The following is a 14,506-nucleotide window of genomic DNA, read 5'->3' on the forward strand; positions in this document are numbered from 1 at the left end:
CGTATCCCCTGCATCGGCAGGCGGACTCTTAACCACTTGCGCCACCAGGGAGGCCCAATCAAGTAATTTTTAAAAGAAAAAAAAAACAGTAAACTAACTTTATGGGATGAAGTAAAAATAAGCATTAAATTTTATGAAGTAGATTTTATGAGACTCATGATAAAAATTATTTACTGAAATTTTCTATTTAAATAAATGTTTGTGCTAGAAAGGCAGAAAAGTGGAAGAGAGTGGTGACTAGACATTAGTGACTAGACATTTCTATTCCAGGAGAGACCTCCATTATTCATCAGTCATTTGCATAGATTTAGAAATATTTGTAGATATGAACAGAGTTAGACTGCAAAATTTTATTTTCTTAACATTGCAAGTTTCATCCATATTTAAGGATGATGTAAATAAGCAGATTCAATTTTTAATTAAAAGACCGCTTGTATATTTATAAATAAATATAATTCTTATATTTTAAACTCTTAGATTTAACTCGCAGGTGTAGAGATGCAATACAGGCTTCTGTTAAGACTATAATTCTAATTTCTTAGAAAAAATACTGTATTAAATAGTAAGAGACAGTAAAGAACAGAAAGGGCAGGGTGGAGGGTAAGGGGCAGGAGAATGAAAATAGAAGCATATTAGTACTACACCGTTCAGGAAATTTAAAATGTATTTTTGAATGTTAATAAACTTTTTTCAGATTACTTTTAGACTGACAGAAAAGTTTGTCATAATATTACATAGTATACCATGCTCCAGTTTTTTCCTTTTATTAACACATTACATTACTATGGTATAATTGTCACAGTTAATGAACCAATCTTGATTCAGTATTATTAATTGAAGTCCATACATTGTTAAGATTTTCTTGGTTTTCACTTAATTTCCTTTTCCTGTCCCAGAATTCCACACAAAATATCACATTACATTTAGTCATCATGTCACATTCCAAAATGTATTTTTGTGATTCTTAAATATAGAAATAACAGAATGCATTGCACACTGGGACTGCTAAAATACTGAAACAAAACAACCATGCTACACAGGTGGAAAATGGATTATTAAAGTGCTAATACAAGAGGACACATAAATAATACATGACTCATATCTTCAGGATTACATTGGAACTGCTATGTATGGAACAATATTGAGACTAAAATTGAAAAAGAATATAATATGCTTTCAAAAGTCCAAAAGCAATATATTTCTAACTTTAGATAAAATGGTTGTTACACCCAGAATAATACTTTTTCAATTTTACCAGAGAAGATAATATTTTATGTTTTACCTTGAATTGTGAGAAACACTAAAATTTTTTCTCATTCAAAAAATGTGTCTGCAAGTGAATTTTGAAAACATCATAATGCTATTTGTTTCAAGACAATAGAATATATCAGTTGTCCTCAAGTTTTCTCATCAGTGGGATATATAACCAAAACTAAGTAATTTGCATTTCTTATACTTAAACTATAATGCAAATTTTGCTTTTGGCCATTAAATCTTTTCTGTTAGTTACTGGTTCAGAACATAATTAGGTTCCAATCTGTTCCATATAGTCTAGAAGTTTTAACTCATGTATTCCCCACAACAGCCTTATGAGATAAATACTATTACAGTAAGTCCCCTACATACAAACGAGTTCCGTTCCGAGAGCACGTGTGTAAGTTCAGTTTATTCATAATTTCAACAAAGTTAACCTCGGTACCCAACTAACACAATTGGCTATACAATGCTGCTTTTATACTTGCTTCTGAACATCCTGGGCTTGAAATAAAGATACTGTACTACTGTACTCTATACAGTACTGTACAGTAAAGAACACAAAAGCACAACCACTTGTAGAGGATGCACACACGTGACAGTGTACACCAGACTTGTGAACTAACTTAAGTGATTGGACATACGAATGCATATTCGCATCTTTGAAAGTTCTCAACTTGAAGGTTCGTTATGTAGGGGACTTCCTGTATTACCCCTATTTTAGAGATGAAAAAACTGATAAACATAAATGATGATAATTTGCATAGGGCATTTTGGCTCTAGGGACTTTGATTTTAATCACTAATTCTATAGCCTCACGTAAGGAAAAATCATGGTACCATATTTCTAACAGTTATAAATTACATTTTGAGAATGGAGCAGTACATACTATTTCATGTCGGTCTAAAACGTATTATGTACCTGTGCACACATAAACACATGCTCCATTGTACGTTGCTACATAGATCCCGATAATACTATATATTTTATGATAGGTTACAGAAGCAAAAATATTCCTGTGTGTTTGAAGTGTATTTCTTTGTTGAGAGTAAAATTCCATTTCAGTGTAGCCATTCATAACTGAGAATTACAAGATATTTTATCATCCCAAGATTCCCTGTACAAAAATCCTATGAACTACATTGTATCATTCCTTAGGTTTCAGGTAAGATAATCATATATTTAAGATGGGGTTGTGACATGACTTCACACATTCTCCATAATAACACCAGAATAAAAGAAGTGATATAAGTTTTTAGAAAGTTCTCTCAAGCTCATCTGATACCAAATTTAGAAAACTTAGTGTTCCAGAAATGATCTCTTTTCCTTCACTGCATCACTTATTGTAGTCACCAACATAATGTAATGTAGTTTCAAAATGTTCTGTTGTAAATATCTAACATGATAACCTCTTCTTTGTCAGTCATCCTATTAATTGCTTATGATGAAAGAGTGAAGAGTTCCTGCCTACAAGAAATTCACAATCCTGTGGGATAGATTGATACATTAGTATCTTTAATATGCATGAGCAGTAAAGTGTGAAAATATCAAAGTCTCATCTCAGTCGCATTGAATCAGATTCTGGTCTTGACCCTATACTTAGACCAGTGATGGGCAAATGAAACATAATGCAAGGCAAATATTCATTATAAAATAGTAGCCACACAAACAAGTAAAAAATGATATTAATTTTAATAATATATTTTACTTAACACAATACATCTAAAGCATTGTCTACTCAACATGTAATCATTATAAAAAAACATTTTTATTGATATAATTTAGATTTGTGTTCTCATACTAAGTTCTCATAATCTCCTATTTTAGACTTACAACACATCTCTATTCTGACTAACCACATTTCAAGGGCTCAGAATATATATATGAATAGTGGTTACATTATTGGACAGTGTGGCTCCACCCCCTCGCTACTGAAAGAGTGACCAACAGGATCAGCGTCACCTGGGTTCTTCAGAGGACTACAGAATCTCAGCCCTGACTTCAAACCTAGTGAATTTTAATAAGATCCTCAGGTGATTCATATGCTTATTGAAGTTTAGAAATACTGTTCTAAAAGAGGATATATAAGGAAGGCCTCAGAGAATTCTTATCAGGGAAAATGGACAAAAACTGCTCCAGTCAGTTGAGCATACAAAACCTTACTCACTTTTTCAGAGTTAATTTATAATTCAAGGGGATGGATTCAAAATAATAACAGCTAAGGAAATAATTTAAGAACCAATTGAAGAAAGTCATTTCAGAGGTGTTGACAAGTATCTTCCAAACAAAGATCTCTGACAATTTTGTGAAGCTAGCTTGACATCCATCCCCTAATGCTATCCTCTGTGTGTGTGAATATTTATTTTGTACTATCTATATTTTTCAATAATTTTAGACTAATTTCTTTGATGAATATGTATCTTCTGTTTGGACAAGCATGTTTATAAAAGAGATTATGCAACAGGTAAATAAACTCACTGTGCTGATTTAACTGTTATCCACATATTAGATTCAACAAATAATTCATGACTTCAATGACACAATTCTGAGAACAGCTGGAATTGAGTAATCAATTATAGATGCATCTCCCCTAGGAACCTAAAAAAATGGGAGTTTATTCCATAGTGCTAAGGACTTTTAGTCCCTCAGCTACTCTCCCAGGTCAAATCGCATCTCTGCAAATGGTGACCAAATTCCCAGAGTTATGGCATATCGAAGGCCGGCATAATCAGGCAGTCTAACGTTTATCTGGGTGATTATCTTGTGGCTACTTATCTAGTTAGAATAAGTTCAATTTTTTAAATGAAAAGACTAATATAAATTTGAGGATAAAAATAGTTTATTATTGTGTCTTGTCTTCTAGTATTTGTTAGATGGCTGGTTAAATGAACTACTAAGAACATAGGCTTTTGTATCAGATAGGTCTGACCTCAATTCCTACTCTTTTACTTGAATAAGCTTGAGCAGATTAAATAGCATCTCTGAGCTTCCTTGTTCCCATAGTTAAACTAGAAAGGATCTATTTTATGTACTTCTTCAAAAATTAAATTAAGCAATAAAAATTTTCATATAATAAGTACTTATTTAGTAGTTTCTAAATCATATCAGATTTTACAAAATCAAATTACAGGAAAGAAATCCTCAGTTTGTTAGCCATTACCTTTACCAAAATAAGGAAGCCCTAAACTTAAAGGCTCCCAATGTTATTTTCTCTTTTGAACTTGACCCTAAAATAGATAATTCTGGACAGCTCTTGCAGTAGTAACAACATTATTATCATCAACATCAGCAGCAGTATCCTAGCTCATGTTAAATGTGGGATGCTATGCTAGGAGCTTGACAATAATTGCCTTATTTATATCTCACAAGAATTCCAAAAGTAGATATTGCTAATATCTCCAAAGAGGAGGCTTGTAAGGGTTAAGTGACTTCTCCGAATTCACACTGTGTGAAAGGCCTGGACTAGCAGTACCAAAGCCAAACATAAAAACATTAAATAAATGATTAGAAAGGTGACTATCTGTGTCATATGACCACATATCACAAGAAAGGTAAGACTCTAAAGCACAACTACTTGCTTCAGAAAATTTCATCAGATTAATTTATCTAAAACAATCTGCTCACCTGAGTTAACAGCTTATTTGTCAATGTTATAGGCTGAATTGGATCCCCTACAATTCATATGTTGAAATCCCAATGCCCAGTATGTTAGAATGTAACTGTATTTGGATATAAGGTCCTTAGGGAGGAATCAATTAAGGATTAAGGATTAACCAATTAAGGATTAAGGATTAACCAATTAACCAACTAAGGATTAATTAATTAATTAATTAAGGTTAAATGAGCTTATGAGGATGGGCCCTAATATGATATGACTAGTACACTTATAAGAAGAGATTGAGATACAGACACACCCAAAGGAAAGGCTACATGAAGGCAGAGTGGGAAGATGTCCATTTATTTGCAAGCCAAGGAGAGAGGCCTTAGAAGAAACAACCTTGCCTACACATTGATATTGGACTTTTGGCTTTCAGAATCTTGAGAAAATAAATTTCTGTTTAAGCCACCCAGTCTGTGGTACTTTGTTATGGCAGCCCTAGCAGACTGATACAATCAGCAATAGTTTACTTCCTGAGTTCCATTTGAAGAACCTCTTCTGACTATACACAGACCCCCTAAACAATAATGCCTAGAGCCTTGCCCAATTCCAATCAGCTCTTTAACTTGAAATACCTTCCTCAAACTATTTGAACACAGTACCCTCAAAATCTATAAAGATCTACTCCTAAGACTATACTAAAATGTAACGGTCTATTAGTAAGACTGTAGCGATGTTATCTCTCATTCAATGGAATGTGTTTAGTTAAATTCAGTTTTGCTTCATTAGCAGATTGTCTAGTGAGGTTTAGAATATGTAGGTTTGACCAAAATTCAAATACAAAATTACTTGTATTCATGGATCAAAATCATCAGTTTTGAAACTGCAGGCTCAACTGATGCCCCTTGACCTCCAATTCATGGAATTCTTTGACAATGATGGTGGAATCAGTTTCACATTTAGATCTGAATTCTGCATTATGTTCATCAGGATTCCAAGTGCTAAGTGAATTTTGTCTCCTAGGAAATAAGACTGCTTCTACTTACTTTGTGGCCATTTAATCAAGTTTGAAGACTTTCATCTTCGGTGAAAACATGTCTTATTCCCATGTTTGCCTATTACTTTATGTTCTACGTTTATAAGAGAGAGTCTCTATGAAGATGATAAGCAAAGGGTCAAGAAGTCTATCCTTTAAATTAGTTAAGAAGGTCTAATCATACATCACCTGAACACACTTTCTGTCTTGCCTTTTTCTCCCTGAGAACTGCTTTGCTCAGTTCTGACTCTAAGGAGTTAAGAGTTTTGTTGGATTTTGACTGGTGATGCCTCATTAATTGATTAGATTCCAAAGGCTTGACGTTGGATAAGCACCACTGTTACTGATTGGTGCAGTTCTAATAATGTTGTGTCTGTATAAATCTAAATAAATAAATAAATCTAAATAAATAAATAAATCTAAATAAATCTTGGGAATTTTGCCTCTTGACTTCTCAGGATTTTTTTGGTTTCTTCTTGTCCCTTGTAGCTGGGACAAGTAAACCAAATATATATAAATAAAATGTAGCTAAAATTTCCTTTGGTATTTAGTTGTGCTCTGCCTTTTCACTAAACTTCTAAACAGAGAGTTTAAGAAATAGCTAAATGTAGGAAAATGCTCAAGTAAGTATAAAAAAAAATGAATCGTGAGAAAATTTAGACGTGCTATAAATGATTTACATACTAGGTAGCAAGTCCCTGACAAATAGAGATTCTATTATATTTTGTTTTCATTATTTCATTGTGCATAATTTAAAAATTGAGTTCACTTTGTCACATACCAGGATACTTAATCTTCTTTAAAGTGACATTGTTGAGCAGTATCATATTTCAGTTGGAAATTGAAACCAGGCAGCTGAAAAGTAACACACATCTTGAAAATGTTAATCACAAAATATCTTCCAAACCCTAGAATTTAGAAATAAGGCAACTAAAACATTCTGATCCTTTTTTATACTTTCATATTATTAAATACTATGAAATAGTTTATATTTTTTAGATTTCTTTTTTTTTCTTTTCTTTTCTTTTTTTTTTTTTTTTTTTTTTTTTTTGCGGTACACAGGCCTCTCACTGTTGTGGCCTCTCCCGTTGCAGAGCACAGGCTCCGGACTCACAGGCTCAGTGGCCATGGCTCATGGGCCTAGCTGCTCCACAACATGTGGGATCTTCCCAGACCGGGCCACGAACCCGTGTCCCCTGCATCGGCAGGCGGACTCTCAACCACTGCACCACCAGGGAAGCCCAAGAAATTTTGTTTTTATTGTTAAACTTTGAATTTAAGTTGGATGATAAAACCAGTCATGCAGAATAGAAAGTCACATGTCTGAGTTCTAGAAGGCTCTTTTCTATTTTTCAATGCTTTTCAAAATTGGGAAATTAGCAACAAAGTTGACAAACATGCAGTCTTTTTAAATAAGTGTAAATTCTTTAAGAAAGAGGAAAATACATTAGACTACAAGGTAGCAGATCTTTGGGGAAAACCATACAATTAATAACATCATGTCATAAACATCCAAACTATTTAGAATAAATACTCTATAAAATTTCTGTGAGGTCAGTAGCACCTAAACTAAAAGAGTCACTAAAGAAAACACTGCGAGAACCTATTATACAAAGAAAACTTTTTTTTATTAGAGCGTGTGTGTGTGTGTGTGTGTGTGTGTGTGTGTGTGTGATTGAGAGGGAGGAGGAAGAGAGAGAAGTGGAGGGTCGTGAGGAGAAGCAACCCAGGAGGTTAGAAATGATGAAAATGTGGCAAATACTATCATAAATATAATAAATACATAAGCTGTCTTACTACATTTAGTAATAATTTCTGTTTAATGATTAGGTTACTGAAAATTTGCCATAACTTTTCTTAACTTAAATGCAGTATAAAATTGATTCTCCCAAATACACTTTGAGCACATTTTACTTTTGAACGCCCCATTTCTGTATCAAAATGGAGCTAAGCACAGATTTTACATATTATTTGAATTTTTAAATTTCTGTTTATCTGATTAACAAAAGCAAATTGTATTGCTTCTCTTGTTCCTCCCATAAAAAAAACAACATAGGGCTTCCCTGGTGGCGCAGTGGTTGAGAGTCCGCCTGCCGATGCAGGGGACACGGGTTCGTGCCCCGGTCCGGGAAGATCCCACATGCCGTGGAGCGGCTGGGCCCGTGAGCCATGGCCGCTGAGCCTGTGCGTCCGGAGCCTGTGCTCCGCAAGGGGAGAGGCCACAACAGTGAGAGGCCCGCGAACCACAAAAAGAAAAAAAAAAAAAACATAAAAATTCTTCCTTCTTTTTAAAAAATATTCCTCTTAAATTTTAAAATCTAGATGAAATAATTTTTAGTCAAACTGATGTCTACCTAGATTGTACAACTGGACAATAAGCAATAGTATTTAAAATGCTGATGATACCTGTAAATTTTATTTAATCCCTAAGAGATTATTGAAACTCTTAGTTGCAGCTCTGATTTATTTAGTGAAGAAGCATTTCACATTCCTTGTGTTTGATTGACTAACATGCTATTTCTGGAGAAACTATAAACTGCGTTACTATATTTCACTCTAGAAGGACGGTTGTATTATTTACTATATGAAAACCAGGTGCAAAATGAGAAAGAATTGATTTCGGTTTTTTAGCACATGATCAAAAATAAATAAAAACACAGTTCTGCAGACCATTGGAAAATGTGCTATTGTGGAAATGTCCCTGGAGAATTCAAACTTTGAAAAAACATTTGAAAAAAATTCACATTTTCTAATTGTATGGTATTAAAAACTCATTCCTGGGCTTCCCTGGTGGCGCAGTGGTTGAGAGTGCGCCTGCCGATGCAGGGGACACGGGTTCGTGCCCCGGTCCAGGAAGATCCCACATGCCGCGGAGCGGCTGGGCCCGTGAGCCATGGCCGGTGGGCCTGCGCGTCCGGAGCCTGTGCTCCGCAACGGGAGAGGCCACAACAGTGAGAGGCCCGCGTACTGCAAAAAAACAAAACAAACAAAAAAAAATTTTTTTTTTGCTTCTTACTAATTTGTATTTTAAAATTAACCTCTAAAAAGAAGGCACATAGCCTTTTTCTTGTATGAAGAAGAAAAAAAAAACTCTTGAATTTTACATTTTAATTCTAGATAAAATAAACTCAGTTATTTGTTAAGATAAAAAATGGCTACAGAAGAAATAAAATGTTTCCCTTTTTGTCTGAAATGCAACAGGAAGGCAGCTTCTGTAGAAACTGCTTCAAAGAGCATAAGCAATGAGGGGTATTTATAAGACTTCAAGTGTGTAGAGCTACGCTGAGGAGCAATAGTAGAAAATCTGAGAAGGGAGAGACCCCAGCAAAGCTTCACACATATGCATTTTCAAAGGGAACACACACGGTGTGAGTCAGAAAATAGGATGCCTACAATATTACCTAGGAAAAGTACTGGATATTATTTCCCAGTCACTCAGGTTTAACTCAGGGCCAAGTGGAATTTTCCACATGGGGGCCAGGGAAAAGTTGTTCTGAGAACACAGAAAAGTCAAGATAGTTCAGGAAAATCCAGGCTTTCATATTTAATTATGTAAGAATTCATAACTATCTTTGAGCCAACTTGATCATTTTATTACTTTGTACAGTACAAAACTCTATTCAAATATGAATAATTTTGAACTTTAATTGTGGCATTCAGCTTTATGTTATAAATACGATAGTTAAATCCAATACATTGTGATTGCTACTCTTATTTTCCTATAGGAGCTGGTAATTCCACTGAAGGGATTCTATGGAAAATTATATAAATTGATTCACTTTTACAATTCCATTAAAAGACAATTCATAAAGGTTGACACTTGTTCAGAAATACGATTCAGAGGGGGGAAAAGTCACATTCTTGTTTTCTTTGTATATGCCCACAATGTGGTTTTTCCATGTCGAGTCCCTGTTCCCCATACCTACTGAACATCAATATTTCACAATATATTTTTTAAAGAATTTACTAAGCATGTTTTGTGTACCAGGACAGTTCTCATTAATACCAACAGCCCAACTGTGTAGAAGTTCTGGGTGGACACTGAATTGTAGTGAATTCCTGAATGATGGTATCTGTTGATATTATCTTTTCTACTACAACACATTTATTTAGATGCCCTTGAAATTACACTTCAATGCTTCTCTACTGTAACCTCAAAGTCATTCTTTGTCACTAGAGCCATGACTGTTCTATTTTGTTTCTATTGCTATATACATCTGCTGCTGGCACAATAGTAAGATTACTTTTTCTGTGTGCTGAAGGGAATTTATTTTATATGAGAGCAAAAAATTTCTCACTCATCAAAAACCAAGTGGCTATATATCTATAGATTTCATTCCTGGATTGACTCAACCCATATTTTAGTCATTATGCTGTGGTCACCACTAAGCTGCAGACATTAAAAAGATGAAGACACAGACTCAAGTGTCATGCAGGTCACGGGGTAAAACAAGCAAATCAAATAGCTATAAAATAATGTGATAATTCCAATTACTTTTGTCTGTTTTGGACAATCAGAGGGTCTCCTTGAAAGAGGGGGATTCAGGAAGATTGTAACCTCCATCTAGCTGGTAGATCCACTCTTGGCTTTAATGGAGCAGGGTGCAGTGCCGAGGAGTTCCAGTCACAAGGAGCTAAGGGTGACCTCTGGACAAGAGCTGGCTAGAAAGTGAGGCTCTCAGTCTCACACCCAAAAGGAACTCAATTCTGCCAACGACTGTGTGAACCTGAAAACCGATCTTTTTATAGTTAAGCCTTAAGGTGAATGCAGCCCCAGCTGACATCTTGCTAACAGTCTTGGAAGAGACTCTGAACCAGAGGACTCACCTAAACTAGGCCCACAGAAACTGTGAGATATCCATGCATGTGTGCATTTTTAAGTTGCTACATTTGGGGCAGTTTGTTAATGCATCAATAGATAACTAATACATATTTTCATCAACTACCAGTATTGATCGAGGTGTTGGATAAAGGGTGGAATTTACTGATGGTAGTAAAGGTGCAATGAAGAATAAAGCTCCATGCAGAGTACAGTTAACAAGGCAAGGGGATGAAAAACGGTGATATTCTCAGAGGGGATTGGAAGAGGTTTACCATGCAGGGGCAGGTGTTCAAGAAAGTTTCAGGTGGAAAATGAGGAAGTAACCAAAGAATAGGTGATATAACACTTCAGGGGAGCTGGGCTTTTCATTCATTCTTGTCATATGAGCGTAGATGGATCAGAGAAGAGAGAGGTTGGGAGTGATTTAGAGAGATCACTCTTATAAAGAGGAAGAATTTAGCACAGGCAAGATTAGCAATATATTAGTAATAGCTAAAATTTGTTGGGCAGTTATGTGACAGGAACCCTTCTACCTCATTTAAGATCCTCAAACCTCCTGATTAAATTTTATCTGTTATCATTTCTAATATAAGGAAGTGGAGGTAGAGCGGAAAGAAGTCAAATTATGAAGGATGCAGATCTAATAAATTTCAGAGCCAGAATTTGAACCCAATCAGACATGTCCCAAAGACCCGCTGCACACTGACTATCGTGTGCTGCCCCCGTGTGGCGGTTCCGGAAGCTGCTGCGGTTATAGGCTGGATCTTACTTAAAGGAAAGCCCATAAGAAAGGAGCCTTTCAAATTCCAACATCCTGAGTTCACACCTAGCCGCCATTCGTTCCACCACCCCCCCACGCCCCGCCCCATGACAGTATCAGTGCTTCTTCATTTCTTGTCTTTACTTCTTTTCTCAGTTCTGTTTCCTCTCTCTTCCTCAGTATTCTTTCTGTTAAACATCGCTTCTGCCTGACCAAGTTGTTCCTCTGTTCTCGTCTCTTCCCATTAGGATATTTAAAGTTGAATATAAAGTTCAGCAAAGTTCTTTTCATATTTTTTCACTGGGGGAAAGCAATAACTCTTTTTGATCTTCTTTGGTCCATGCTCTTTCCTTTCACCGGACCATACTCATAGGGGTTGAGCTGAAAGAGACAGAGTATGAATGAAAGGTACTCGTGCATTTGCTTTCTAGTTTGCCTGATCGTAAGAGCGTGTGTTTTTCCACACACTCCTGCCATCACTATCAGATGGTTAAATATGTAAGATTCAATATGAAGGTAATAAAAGAAATTAAAAAAGAGGAGGGAGCTGTGAATTTTCACCTGAAGGAGTGGGTCAAAGACAGCTTGTCCAGTGAAGTTTTATTATAGGTCACCCAGGCCTGACTCTTGCCTGAATAAAGGGGCTTTACATGGAACACAGCTTAGTTCAAGCTTCAGGAGGTGCAGAAACATCACAATGAATGTATCCTGTTGCACTGTTTTTGTTGTTGTTGCTTATAAATTTTTTCCATGGCACTCATTTGGTTCTCTGGATTTGAATAAACAATCTCTTGCTCACTAGCAACGTAGCTATGAGTAAATTTGATGTTCTTTACCTCAATATTGTCACCTTATAATAATACCTACCTCATAGAATTTAGATGACAAAATGTACTGGAAGAGAGACTTACACCAAACATTTAAATATTAAAATTCACAAAAGCTGTGTCAAAGCTCCATTCAATTTAAAGCTAGAGTGTTTAATATAGTTGATTAGACCAGTTAATATTCTGGCTTGAGACCTCACCAGGTAGATAAGAGCAGGTGGAGTACATTTTAGAAAGTATTTTCTAAAAATCAAAAGAAATCTTTATAGAAAACTAGTAACATATTATGAATTTAAGAAATTACCTGAAATGAGTTTAAGCTAATTACAGCATATTGCAAAATATGCTCTGAAAGTTGAACATAGATTGAAATTACTATCAAGAAAACTATTATAAAAAAGGACATACATTTAACATGCCAAACTATTTTTTTTTTTTTTTTTTTTTTTTTGCGGTACACGGGCCTCTCACTGTTGTGGCCTCTCCCGTTGTGGAGCACAGGCTCCGGACGCGCAGGCTCAGCGGCCATGGCTCACGGGCCCAGCCGCTCCGCAGTATGTGGGATCTTCCCAGACCGGGGCACGAACCCGTGTCCCCTGCATCGGCAGGCGGACTCTCAACCTCTGCGCCACCAGGGAAGTCCTATTTTTACTATTATTTTTATGCTTTCATGACAATGTTTGGGGAAAATTATACATTATCATGAGTAGATTTACAATAGGATTATTAAAAACTTATACCTATAGTTCATAAATATATTTCTCTGATTGATTTTATGATCTTTACTATACACTTAGTCTTGATTTGGTTGTAGTTTCTCTCTCATTCAACCAGGAAGCAGAATTAAGAATGAAGAAAGCCAGCGAGCTAGCAATATATCATGTTTAGAGTTCGTACTTTAATAACTGAATATAAAAAAAAATTATATTGCAAACTCAGACCTGGGCCAGAGCAAGGTTTATATGTGACTGAAATAAAACCTCCTATACCCACTCTCTGCAGAAAGTGGCTGTTCTAGGGGCTCCCTCGAAGGACACGTCAGCCAGAGCTCCAGCATACCCAGCTTCAGGTATCACATTGGGGGTTTATGTCCCACTATAAACTTTGTCACATTTATTTAACTTTACTTGCTTCAGTTTCCTGATTGGTAAAACGAGAATGATAATTAAACACCTCATCATGCTGCTGATAAAATGCAATCCTGTAGTATATCACGTGCTTGGCATAAAGTAAGAAATTAAATAACTATAATTTTAATCAGGACATAGGCACGTATCACTCTCAATTAACTGAGAATCCCTTCTTTTCCTATAACTTGGAAAGCCAACACGTTTCCTCTGTGTTGAACAAGCCCTCGTGAATGGAATCCAGCCACTGAACAAAGTTGAGGGCAGAGGAAATAAAAGCAGAGAAATAGGCTGAGAATGAGTAGAGATGAAAATACACCTTGGTTAGAAGTACAAAAAAGAAAAAAAATAGAAAAATAATACCTCATTGAGAGAGACAACGATGATAGCTTTTCACAGTATAGGTTGAATTCTAACTTGTCATGCCTTGTCATTTCTGTTTGTATTGAAAAAGAAAAAAAAACATATCATGAGACATCTTACAGTGAAGGACAGAAAAACGCCGTGCATGCGGCTATGATAGTGTAAACCGCTATAAAGTTTAAAAGCACCATGTATGGGAAAGTCTGATTTTTTACTTAATCATAGAATTATGTAAGATGTCTCTTTTTTTAAGTTTTGCATAATATATCACGTAAGAGATGCTCTAATCTATAATAACATTGTACAGTGAGCCAGCAAGTCTTTTCAGCTAAAATATACATGAAATAAAACTCCCTAATGTTTAGAGACAATGAGCAAAGAATTGGATAAGGGGACGTTTTATAGGGTGACCTACAGTAGCTTTATACTTGGTAAAGAGGATACAAATGAATCATTTTTGTGAAACTTATTCCAAGGCAGAAGTATAAAAGGATAGATATGAACATACTTGATAATTTGCTGATTTTGTGAATATTACTGTGGAGAGCATACTGATGGTTATAAGGGGTCCATTAATTTTTACATCTCTTTCCTGAAAATCTGTGCATAAATTGAATTTATGAAAGGCAGATAATAGACTTACATGTTATTGGAGCAAAGGAATATCTCAGCAAGCAAACTAAATTTACTATAAAATCTCTGGCTAGACTTTGCTGCTG

The sequence above is a fragment of the Mesoplodon densirostris genome, chromosome 3 (assembly GCF_025265405.1).
Source record: "Mesoplodon densirostris isolate mMesDen1 chromosome 3, mMesDen1 primary haplotype, whole genome shotgun sequence".
In the NCBI taxonomy this organism is placed as follows: domain Eukaryota; kingdom Metazoa; phylum Chordata; class Mammalia; order Artiodactyla; family Ziphiidae; genus Mesoplodon; species Mesoplodon densirostris.